This window comes from Salvelinus alpinus, chromosome 10, assembly GCF_045679555.1.
Source record: "Salvelinus alpinus chromosome 10, SLU_Salpinus.1, whole genome shotgun sequence".
In the NCBI taxonomy this organism is placed as follows: domain Eukaryota; kingdom Metazoa; phylum Chordata; class Actinopteri; order Salmoniformes; family Salmonidae; genus Salvelinus; species Salvelinus alpinus.
In genome coordinates, this window is record NC_092095.1 from 50,338,447 (window position 1) to 50,349,411 (window position 10,965).

At 41.7% G+C, this 10,965-nt stretch overlaps 1 long non-coding RNA gene across 1 annotated transcript; it reads left to right on the forward strand.

Annotated features, from left to right (window-relative positions):
- Positions 1-7,900: 7,900 nt before the first annotated feature.
- Positions 7,901-8,573, forward strand: LOC139532160 (uncharacterized). Its single transcript, XR_011666515.1, has 2 exons — positions 7,901-8,039; positions 8,231-8,573. It is a non-coding gene; the product is annotated as an uncharacterized lncRNA (long non-coding RNA).
- Positions 8,574-10,965: the final 2,392 nt, after the last annotated feature.

A 10,965-nucleotide genomic window follows, 5' to 3' on the forward strand; every position in this document is an offset into this window, starting at 1 on the left:
CTTCTCAACATAAGCTATTCTTGGCACAACATGCACCCATCCCCTCTACTTTGTCAGACCCACACACACATCCCCTCCCCCATGAATAGGGCCTGTGAAAACAAACGCACATGCAGGATGCCTTTGGATGTGACTAGGACAAAGGACTGTGGGAAGAACCAATGGAACGTCGACATCAGGCCGAACAGGACGACCCAGATCGACCAATCGGAAGGCCAGACGACAAGATCAACCTACTTTGCTTGTTGCCTATATAATCTGTATGTACTGCTTAGAGGGGCCTCTTCGCCGACGATTTCATAAGAATCAGACAGAAAGGAGCCGTGCACGCTTTTGCCTGATATCTTTACACTTGAATAAAACGGCCTTATTATAAAATTATCCACCTCGTCCTATGTCTCCACTTGGTCTCCTGTCTCCAGTAAACGTTTTATCAACAGAAACTTGGTAAGCAGAGGATGGTTAACAGCCTTACAATTCGGTCCATAGAGAGTTGATGAGACAGGAGGCGAGTGGGAGAAAGATTCAAGAAGGAGAGGTGACCCGCTCGAGGGAGACGTCGGCGATTCAACTCACCCAGGAAACTGATCAAAGAGCTCGAAAATATTAAGGTAAGCAGAGCCGGTTTAATCAAAATCTGCATATTGTATCATAGCCAATATCTAAATTCAATGATCAGAAGTACTGAGGTGAGTATGAATTGTTGTTAAATTTATGTGAAATTGTTTAGAATCTAAGGCATGATGTAAGGATATCTGCGTTAAAAATCCCATTCCAAGTAGTCTGATAACAGTGAGGAATTAACTGAATGTATTCCAAGTAGTCTGATAACAGTGAGGAATTAACTGAATGTATTCCAAGTAGTCTGATAACAGTGAGGAATTAAATGAATTTTGTCTGAAATGTATTCCAAGTAGTCTGATATACCAGTGAGGAATTGAATAGCGAACCTGAGCCTACTGGAGTTGGCATTCCAGTAGACAGAAGGCTATGCGTGTTCTGAATGTATTCCAAGTAGTCTGATAACAGTGAGGAATTAAATGAATTTTGTCTGAAATGTATTCCAAGTAGTCTGATATACCAGTGAGGAATTGATGAAATTAAATGATGAAATATGAAATAAGTTGCATGAGCAGAACCGAGACTAGTCGATAACACCAAATCAATGTGAGTGATTGAACGTTCCACGAGGCCGATTGCTACTATTTAGCCATATGCTAGGTTGAGGCTGTGTTTAAGTGACCGCCGAGTCAGATTGTGGGAGCTGCTGTGAAGCAGCTATTTTCTGCTGATAAATTGACTTGAATTTTCTCTCCCGTGCTGTTGGGATTGATTTAAGAATTAGAATTCAGTTGATAATTATTCTAGAAGCGCTAGGATACACCATATATTGTCCCAAAAGGACACGTTTGAAATACTTTGGGAAAGTATTTAATTAATTAAGTTAGTTTTTGAGTTTTCAGTTTTTTAATTAGTTTTTGAGAAAAATGAGTCCTAGAATTAATTAAATATTTATTCTAGAAACGCTTGAATATACTAATATAATGTCCCGAAAGGACATTTCTGAAATGTTTTGGCAAAGTATTTAAATAATCGAAAAAGTGAAAACGAATAATAACTGTTTGAAAATAGTTCCTAAAATTATTATTATATTTAAAATAGAAGCGCTAGATAATACTAGTAGATCGTTCCAAAAGGATATTGCCGAAATACTTTGGGAAAGTATTTAATTAATTCGCCAAACATAAAGCAATAAAATTCTTTGTACACAAGGGGGAGACAGACACCAGAGATAAGACTGTGTCAGCACCAGAGATACATTGCTAGTTTTGGCCAGTGATGGGCTAAGTGCACCAAAATAGCATAGAGCCAGACATAGCTTAACGACAAAATGGCCACGACCACCGTCCCCAAACACAAATTCAATGAATACTTAGATCAGAGAATGAAAGATAGATCAGGGGGAAAGATGCAGTATAAGAAGGTACAAAACAGAGGGGGAGAGTAGAGTGGTGATGTATCACTCCTCCAAACTGGACCACATTGAAGTAGGACAAACCACATGCTCCAGGTATGTGGCTGAAGTGGCAAAAGCTATTGAAAAAAAAAAAAAAAAAAACCAGCTCATCTGGTAATGTGCCATCCATTGGAAATCCACACCCAACATGGAGTTGCAGCATATCTGATGTGCAAAGAATTCACGTTCAGCACTGTTTAAAAAATAAATAAATAATAATAATAATTAAGCAAAAATAACCTTTTGGTAATGGTAGACAGGTTTTCCAAATGGGTCGAGGCAATACCAACAGCACGTGAGGATGCCAGGTGAGTCATTAAGTGGCTGCAGACTGAACTCATACCAAGTTGTGGAGTTCCAAGGCAAATCCGATCCGACAAACGGGTCCCATTTCAGTAACCAACACCTGAGACAGGTGGAGGAAAGATTGGGTATTGTGCACAAGTTTGGGTTAGTGTACAGGCCACAATGTCAAAAGCCTCGTGAAACGCGCCAATCAAATGTATGTGCAGGTTTGAAGTTGATTTGGGTTGAAGCCCTGCCCCTGGCGTTGCTGGCCATGAGAGCCTCTCCAGGTGCAGGCACCCATCTCTCTCCTCATGCTTGGTTCACCAAGGGAGGGAGGTCATATGCCCGCCCTTGATGTACAACAAATTGTAATGTCTGATAATTGACGGAACTTTCTGCAGCTCTCTCCAAACAGATTCACAAGGTCCAAGAAGGGGAGCTGACGAGAGATCCGGCACCACGGAAGGTAAAAAATTGGTGACTGGGTGGGGTAAAAGTCCACAAGAGAAAGTGGCTAGAACCCAGGTGGACTGGACAGTACGAAGTGAGGGAGGTTACTTCACACTCAGTCCAGGTCAAAGGTAAATCAGGCGCACCTTGGCACCACCTCACACATTGCACTCCAGCCCCAATCCCTTCTAGAACACTGACAGAAGTCAGAGCTGATTTAAACAGCTTAAATCCGATTCCAAATGAAGACATTCCTGACTCAGGGGATGCGGCATCAAACTCCGCCTCCCCTGAAAAAGGAACCTCGCCCATTTAGAGGGACATTTCTCCCTCCCTGGGCAAGACTAGGGATATCTGGCCCCTTATTTGTGATATTCCTCCACACACTCATAACTCTTAGAATAGTTTGGGGGTGGAGAGCTATACAGAGAATGGACAGAAGATGGCAGTATTGCAGCACTCAACGGTCTCCCAGGAGCCTGTTTGAGTGCTGGTGACAGAGAAAAAACTTAAAACCAATTCGGAGTAGAGAGAATACGTTTAATAACTTATTCAGGTTAAATTTACAGACTAATGATATTATTGTTATGGATTGGGTGACATGCGATATAAATTTAGCGAAGTATATGGTAGGTTTACACTTTGGAATGGAGAAAGTTGAGAAGTCGATTTTACTTATACGATAGTTTTGCTGCCAAACTTAGTTGGGGTAACTAGATGTTTTGCCTAGAGGCAGGAATAAGACAGTCATTTTTGGTATTATATTGGCTAGTTGCTGCGTTCTGAACACAGGTTGAGCGCTAGTAAACGCATATCTTTATTTGAACTATACTAATCTATTTGATAAAAGTACTAAACCTGTATATTTAACATTTGATAATGATTGGCAAATCCATATATTTAACCACAACTTTGAATTTAGCATTGAGTATTATAGGAGGAACGGGATAAAATGTGTACTTTCCCCACCGGGTGTGGCCGTATTAAATTATGCTAGAGAAAATTGGTTGTGTCATTTAGAGGGAAAATGTGTACATTATAGCTTTGAGATACTTTTCAAAAGTTGCTGAAAGTTATTGGTTTTTGTTTAGGTAACACCAGAGAATTCGAACAATAAGTAAACGTATTCTAAACGTGATCTGTTTTCATTATGGGGAACAATGAACGACTCGCAACCTGGTATGGCTGGCAGGGAGTTTTTAAAGGGACAGTACACGTTTATCACAGTTGTGTTACATGAAACATCGGGGAAATTTAGAACGAATGATTTAAGGGTATTATCATAATTATTAGGTTTTGTTTTTGTGGTAAACGCTTGGGTTAAGGGGTTTTCCGTGTTCCCAGAGACAAGATATCTTAAAAGAATACACTCATATTGGAATAGGAGTTTTACTTTCTGAGTTTTATTTAGGCAAGGGACTTTGAGAAGATGAAGGGTTCTTTTGGTATGCCTAGATATGGTATGGAACACGAATGTAGGTGTAACCTTTTTGACCTATTTTCATTGCATTTTCCGGTGACTTGATCACTCACGGGGGAATGTAGTGGGAATAATGAATTTGTGTCATTTGGGATACTAGTTTATAACTCTTGACCATAAGGTTGGCATTTGTTTTGGCCATTAGAAGATAGAGATAGGTTTATTAAGGTTATGTAAGGACTTTAGAGATTGACACTATAAGACATGTTGTTATTTTAAATCCATTTGGGATAGATAAAGTCAAAACAGTGAGACACTTAGTTAATATTGCAAAAGAACACATAGTTGTTATTGACTATTATTAGAAAAAGGCAGACAGATGGGTCTATCCCACACTGTTGAGACCTTGAAGGTTTGAGAGTAGAGTGGGGAGGGTGGACCAGGAAATGAGCAAGGTAGGCTGTGAAATAAGAAAGGAGAGAAAGGGTTTAACATATATAAGCAGCACAGATACATTTTAAAGTAGATAAGTCACTTGACAGAGAATTGGAAAAGAATAGATATGAATGTACGCCCAAGGGAGAATTGGATATGCGGCGAATGAATGGGACGTTTCTATATTATAATGTACTAAGTCATTATTTAGAGTAGGTAAGGTTGATACCTGGCCAGAGCCAGGTATCAAACGGGGGAGGGGTACATTGTGGTCTAGGATAGGATGGGGCCTATTGGAAAATAAACTAATGTAAAATTCAAAATTATAGCTAACAAATAGGTATAGAAGTTAAATATATAATCAGATAAAACAAATGAGAAACTGGTGGTTAACCAAATCTGTATGTCCAGGATTTTATGCGTTGCAGGTGAATTAAAGGAGAAGGTGATTCACTCGACCTGGGGGCATATCGCACTTGGAGGGTGAGACACACTGACACTGCCGAATGATCACAGAGTTAAGGAGAAGAACTGTTGCTAATAAAGCTCGGGGGTCAACTCCTTAATGAAAATTCCCTGACCCCGACCTTTCCTCACTGTGTACGTTCATAGAAGTGAAAGTGTTGTTTGATCTCTGGCTGATGATGTGTTCTTTGGGAGAGGGTGGGGTTTTACAGGACTGCTTGTAGTCCTGAGCTGTCTGATTAGGATACGATGGGGATGTTACCATCGCAGTGTTGCCAGAACCACCACCAGTTCTAACGGACCAGGGTTCAGCCGGCCTCCTCCACCACTTCAAGACCAAGTCCCACGCCATCACCTAAGCTCTCCAATCTGGTACAGGTAATAAATATAAAAGACATCTAAGATAGTGAAAAATTGGGGACTGAAACTGGTTATGAGGAAAGGGAGAATATGTGGTTGGCCTACAGAATACTTAATAGAAAGGACTGTGTCGTATGTGGACATGCCAGACCTATTCTGGCTGCTCACCCATTTGCCCTAAGTAATGTGGAAGGTTGGATGTGTATATTGGAAAGTTTAAGCCAAATTCAACCTTGTGTAAAACTCTTGAGTTTTGTGTTCCCAGAAGTACCTCCCCAGAAGGTACCGTGGGGAGTTAAGGCATATGGAGGATATTACAGCTGTATCACTGGTACAGGTAGGGGTATAGACTATGGGAGGCTCCCTACTACTACCTGCATCACTAATGCCACTATTAACTAGAGGTGTTGCTGATGTATGGTGGATGTGTGGACCTGCCAGGCGGTTGACCCCATTTTTGAAAGGAAATTGTCGTTGCACATGTGTTTTGGCCAGTCTGATACCACCATTGCCTATTATTGAGGTTATAGCTAACCAACTTCTGGGAGCTGCACATGACACAGAGACTCGGTACCAACCCAGGAGACGGCAGAACCGTGACGCTCCTTGGTCCGAGGGTACAGATAACATGCACACCAACCTGTTGGGGTCCCAATAGGGGTCCCCCACGAATACCAGACATCAAACAGGAATGATGGCCTGTGGCATCTATTGCCCAGTTTGGCCCAGCTATTGTTGATGCTAAGCAGAATGCTTGGATCAATTATATCTACTATAATCAACAATGATTTGTTAAACTACACCCACACAGTACTTACGGGGATGGCTGAACGATTGGAGGCTACCTCTAAAACCAGTAGACAAAATAGACTAGAACTGGACATGATTCTGGCCAACCAGGGAGGTGTATGTAAAATGATTGGAGAACAGTGTTGCACGTTTGTCCCTAAACAATACTAGTCCGGATGGGAGCATTTCAAAAGCTCTGAGTGGGTTGGCAAGGTTATCAGTGGAGATGAAGGGTCTTGCAGGTGTGCAGGAGAGTGGACTGTTCTCTGGCTGGGTGGTTGGTTTGATAAGTATACTGCAATGATGATTACTGGATTTCTGACACTAGTTGTTGTTTTTCATTTTTGTGTTGCCTGTATCATACCTTGTTTGAAGTCTGTTACAGATGTGGAAAGGGCCTATGGTATGATGCCGCTGCTTGATGCTCCAGTTGGAGAGGCTGATACGAAAACAAGCTTCCGCAGGAAAGTGGGCTTGACAGAGGAGGACCCTTGGTTTGCTGTAGTTGATGTTGTCGAATGAATAAAAAGTGATGTTTGTCCTCCCTGTTGTGAAGGTTTGAAGTTCCCGGGTGGCGACGAGCCCACCTGGTACAGGTTGTATAGAGGGATGGACCTGAGGGTTTAACATATTCTCGTTTTTTGGGTTACTAATGTGTGGTTGGCCACTCCAGGTGTAGTTATTGGAGTGGTCTCCTTTTTGGTCCTTGCTTATTTACGACTCAACTTACATTGATGCTAGTGCTGTCCCTAGGGGGTGCCAGATGAATATAAACTGGTGGACTAAGTGACAGCTGGGTTTGAATCTTCTGTCTGTTGGTGGTGTACAGTTAATAAAAATGTGGACAGAATTAACTACATTCATTTTAATGTCCAGAAACTGGGCAATTGGACTCAACAAGGCTTCGAGGCGGTCCATGGACAATTGGCAGCTACGTCCCTGATGGCATTTCAAAATAGAATCGCGGTTGATATGTTATTGGCTGAACCGGGGGGGGGTCTGTGCAATGTTTGGTGAGCAGTGTTGTACTTTCATTCCCAACAACACAGCTACGAATGGGAGTCTGACTGTAGCATTGGAGGGACTTCGTACCCTTAATGGTAAGATGAAACAGCATTCTGGAGTGGACACTTCTATGTGGGACTCATGGATGGATGCTTTTGGTAAATATAAGACGCTGGTTTCCTCTATCCTAGTATCTATTTCCGTCTTTGCGGGCATTCTTGTACTTTGTGGATGCTGTTGCATTCCATGTGCGCGGACGCTTGCTAGCCGTGTTATCACTGCCGCAATAGACCCTAATCAGGAAAGGGCCCAAATGTTCCCATTGCTTGATGATGGGGAAGCTGGACCTGTCTATCTATTTGAGGACTAAGAAACCTTTATGTCACGTCTCTTGTGAGACGTGAAGAGGGGGAATTACAAAATTTGTCCTCGGACAAATTTTATCCCATAGCTTTGTCTTTTTTTTAACTTTTATGTCACGTCTCTTGTGAGACGTGAAGAGGGGGATTTGTAAGAAATTGTATAAGATACTGGTAACTTGTTTTAACCACTTCTCAACATAAGCTATTCTTGGCACAACATGCACCCATCCCCTCTACTTTGTCAGACCCACACACACATCCCCTCCCCCATGAATAGGGCCTGTGAAAACAAACGCACATGCAGGATGCCTTTGGATGTGACTAGGACAAAGGACTGTGGGAAGAACCAATGGAACGTCGACATCAGGCCGAACAGGACGACCCAGATCGACCAATCGGAAGGCCAGACGACAAGATCAACCTACTTTGCTTGTTGCCTATATAATCTGTATGTACTGCTTAGAGGGGCCTCTTCTCCGACGATTTCATAAGAATCAGACAGAAAGGAGCCGTGCACGCTTTTGCCTGATATCTTTACACTTGAATAAAACGGCCTTATTATAAAATTATCCACCTCGTCCTATGTCTCCACTTGTTCTCCTGTCACCAATAAACGTTTTACTAACACTTTCTATGCAGGTGCAAGTGGCTCAAACAATGTTACAGAGCTGTCTGACCTCAGTCTCTGGGGTGTGGGAGCGTAATCTACACAGCAACAGCGCCGGACACCAAGGAGCGCCAAGAGGCTGGGACCAGTCTGAGCGCCGGCGATAGGCTGAGCAAAGTTTAAACCACGCTCAGCCTCTACTGTGATAGGCCAACAGACGGGTTGGAACTACGTCTATCACCGTATAAGAACAGCTGTTTACTTACATCCAGCCAGTTCCCTGTTCTACCCTGCGAGGTGTTACAGTGAACCCGTATATACGAAAATTGCATTTACCATTTATCGCTTGAGTTTAATAAAAATACTTAAAGTATATTCGGTGACTCTGAATCACATTTTGTCCTGATACCAGATTCGAATTGACGCAAATCCCTTATAGATACAGTGTGAGTTATTATAAAATCATAGTTTAGTTTATGCGCAGACTGCAGAGTTGAACGCATATATGACAGCATAGTGGCTGTACGTCATAATCAACAACATTATCAGCATATGGATGTTGCTGTCCTCTTTTGAAATACCCTTTACTGAGTCTTTGGTTAAACATTTCAATTTGGTTAAATGACCTTATGCTATTGGCTGCCAGCCATTGTACTGTTGCAAGGGCTCTTCAGTTTGAACTGTTGAAACTAGCCCTCACTCAACAAAGCCCTAGGAGCTATTCCCCAGACATTGTTTCCTATGTATGGTAAAAGGATTACATTTTACACTGAAGAGGTTTTTGCATTTACAGGTGCTACATTTCCCTGTGGTACTAAAGTAATCTATGGGCCATATGTTATCCTGCAAGCTCAGAGACTGTTCAGTTATAAAGGTGCACTGGTCACACCTCAACACGGAACACACCACACTCCCAAACATCTCCGGCTCTAGCCATAGGAGCGAATGACATCACCGCCCAGGCAGTCTTTTGAGTTGACTTTGGGTTTGTCTGTGGGTGAGGCAGGCAACTGCATCATGGGGAAACGTTTGAGGGATGCTGCTTGTCCTGAGATTGAATTGATTGAATACCATGTAATTGGAGACCTTTGGCTCGATTTCATGAATTAGCAAACTGACTGGACAGACTGAGGCATACATCTCATACACACATAGGCCTACATGAATCACACACAACCCCCATGTGCATGATCATCACACACACACACACACACACACACACACACACACACACACACACACACACACACACACACACACACACACACACACACACACACACACACACACAGACACACACACACACACACACACACACACACACACACACACACACACACACACACACACAATACATATAACAGCAGTTGTCAACATCTAAGAGACCACAGGGAGAAAGAGAGTTTTAGTACACTCCAGCTTTCATCATTGTGGAATTTAGCATTCACAGCCTGTTCCAAAGGGCCTGTATTCTGTTCCCATGACTCTGGAACAGATGACACTGAGGGTGATTGTCTCCTGTGATTAGAGTTGTTCTGAACACAGACTATTACTTGGAATCTCTTTAAAATTAAGTTACATTTATGATTCTACAAACACAACACAGCAAAACGACCACATTTTGTAAATATGTTGCTGATTTTGTCTTTCAGATTTAGGAACCTCTAACACTAGTCTTCCCTATTCATTATCTAAAATCACGTGTATCTAATAAAATATTTGATTGATAAGCATAGGGAAATGCAGGTAAATAAACCTATTAAAAGTGACACGTAATTTCCTCACTCAACTCAGTTAATCTTTCCACAATGTGTTCCACATTTTTTTGTGTTTAATCAGATCATGGAAAGACCTTCCTCAATCACCATCCACTTGATTCTGTAACATCAACATAATCTGGGTAATAGCTGCCTCTGGAATACCAATGATCTGTCTAGCTTCTCTCCCATCTCTCGCTCTCGCTCACTCTCTCTCTCAGTTCAATTTCAATTCAATTTAAGGGCTTTATTGGCATTGGAAACATATGTTTACATTGCCAAAGCAAGTGAAATTAATAATCAACTAAATTGAAATAAACAATAAAAAATGAACAGTAAACATTACACTCACAAAAGTTCCAAAGGAATAAAGACATTTCAAATGTCAAATTATGTATACATACAGTGTTGTAATGATGTGCAAATAGTTAAAGTACAAAAGGGAAAATAAATAAACATAGTGGTATTTACAATGCTGTTTGTTCACTGTTTTCCCTTTTCTTTTTTAAACAGGTTACAAATCTTGCTGCTGCAATTGCACACTGTGGTATTTCACCCAATATATATGGGAGTTTATCAAAACTGGATTTGTGTTCGAATTCTTTCATACATTTGGCAGGAGGTTAGGAAGTGCAGCTCAGTTTCCACCTAAATTTGTTGGCAGTGTGCACATAGGATGTCTTTTCTTGAGAGCTAGGTCTGCCTTCGGTGGCCTTTCTCAATAGCAAGGCTATGCTCACTGAGTCTGTACATAGTCAAATATTTCTTTAATTTTGGGTCAGTCACAGTGGTCAGGTCAATTATTTCCAATGTGTCAAGTAATTATATTTTTGTTCTCGTGATTTGGTTGGGTCTGATTGTGTTGCTGTCCTGGGGCTCTGTGGGTTCTGTTTGTGTTTGTGAACAGAGCCCCAGGACCGGCTTGCTTTGGGGGCTCTTCTTCAGGTTAATTTCACTGTCGTGTTGGCTTTGTTATGGACGGTTTGGGAATCCCTTCCTTTTAGGTGGTT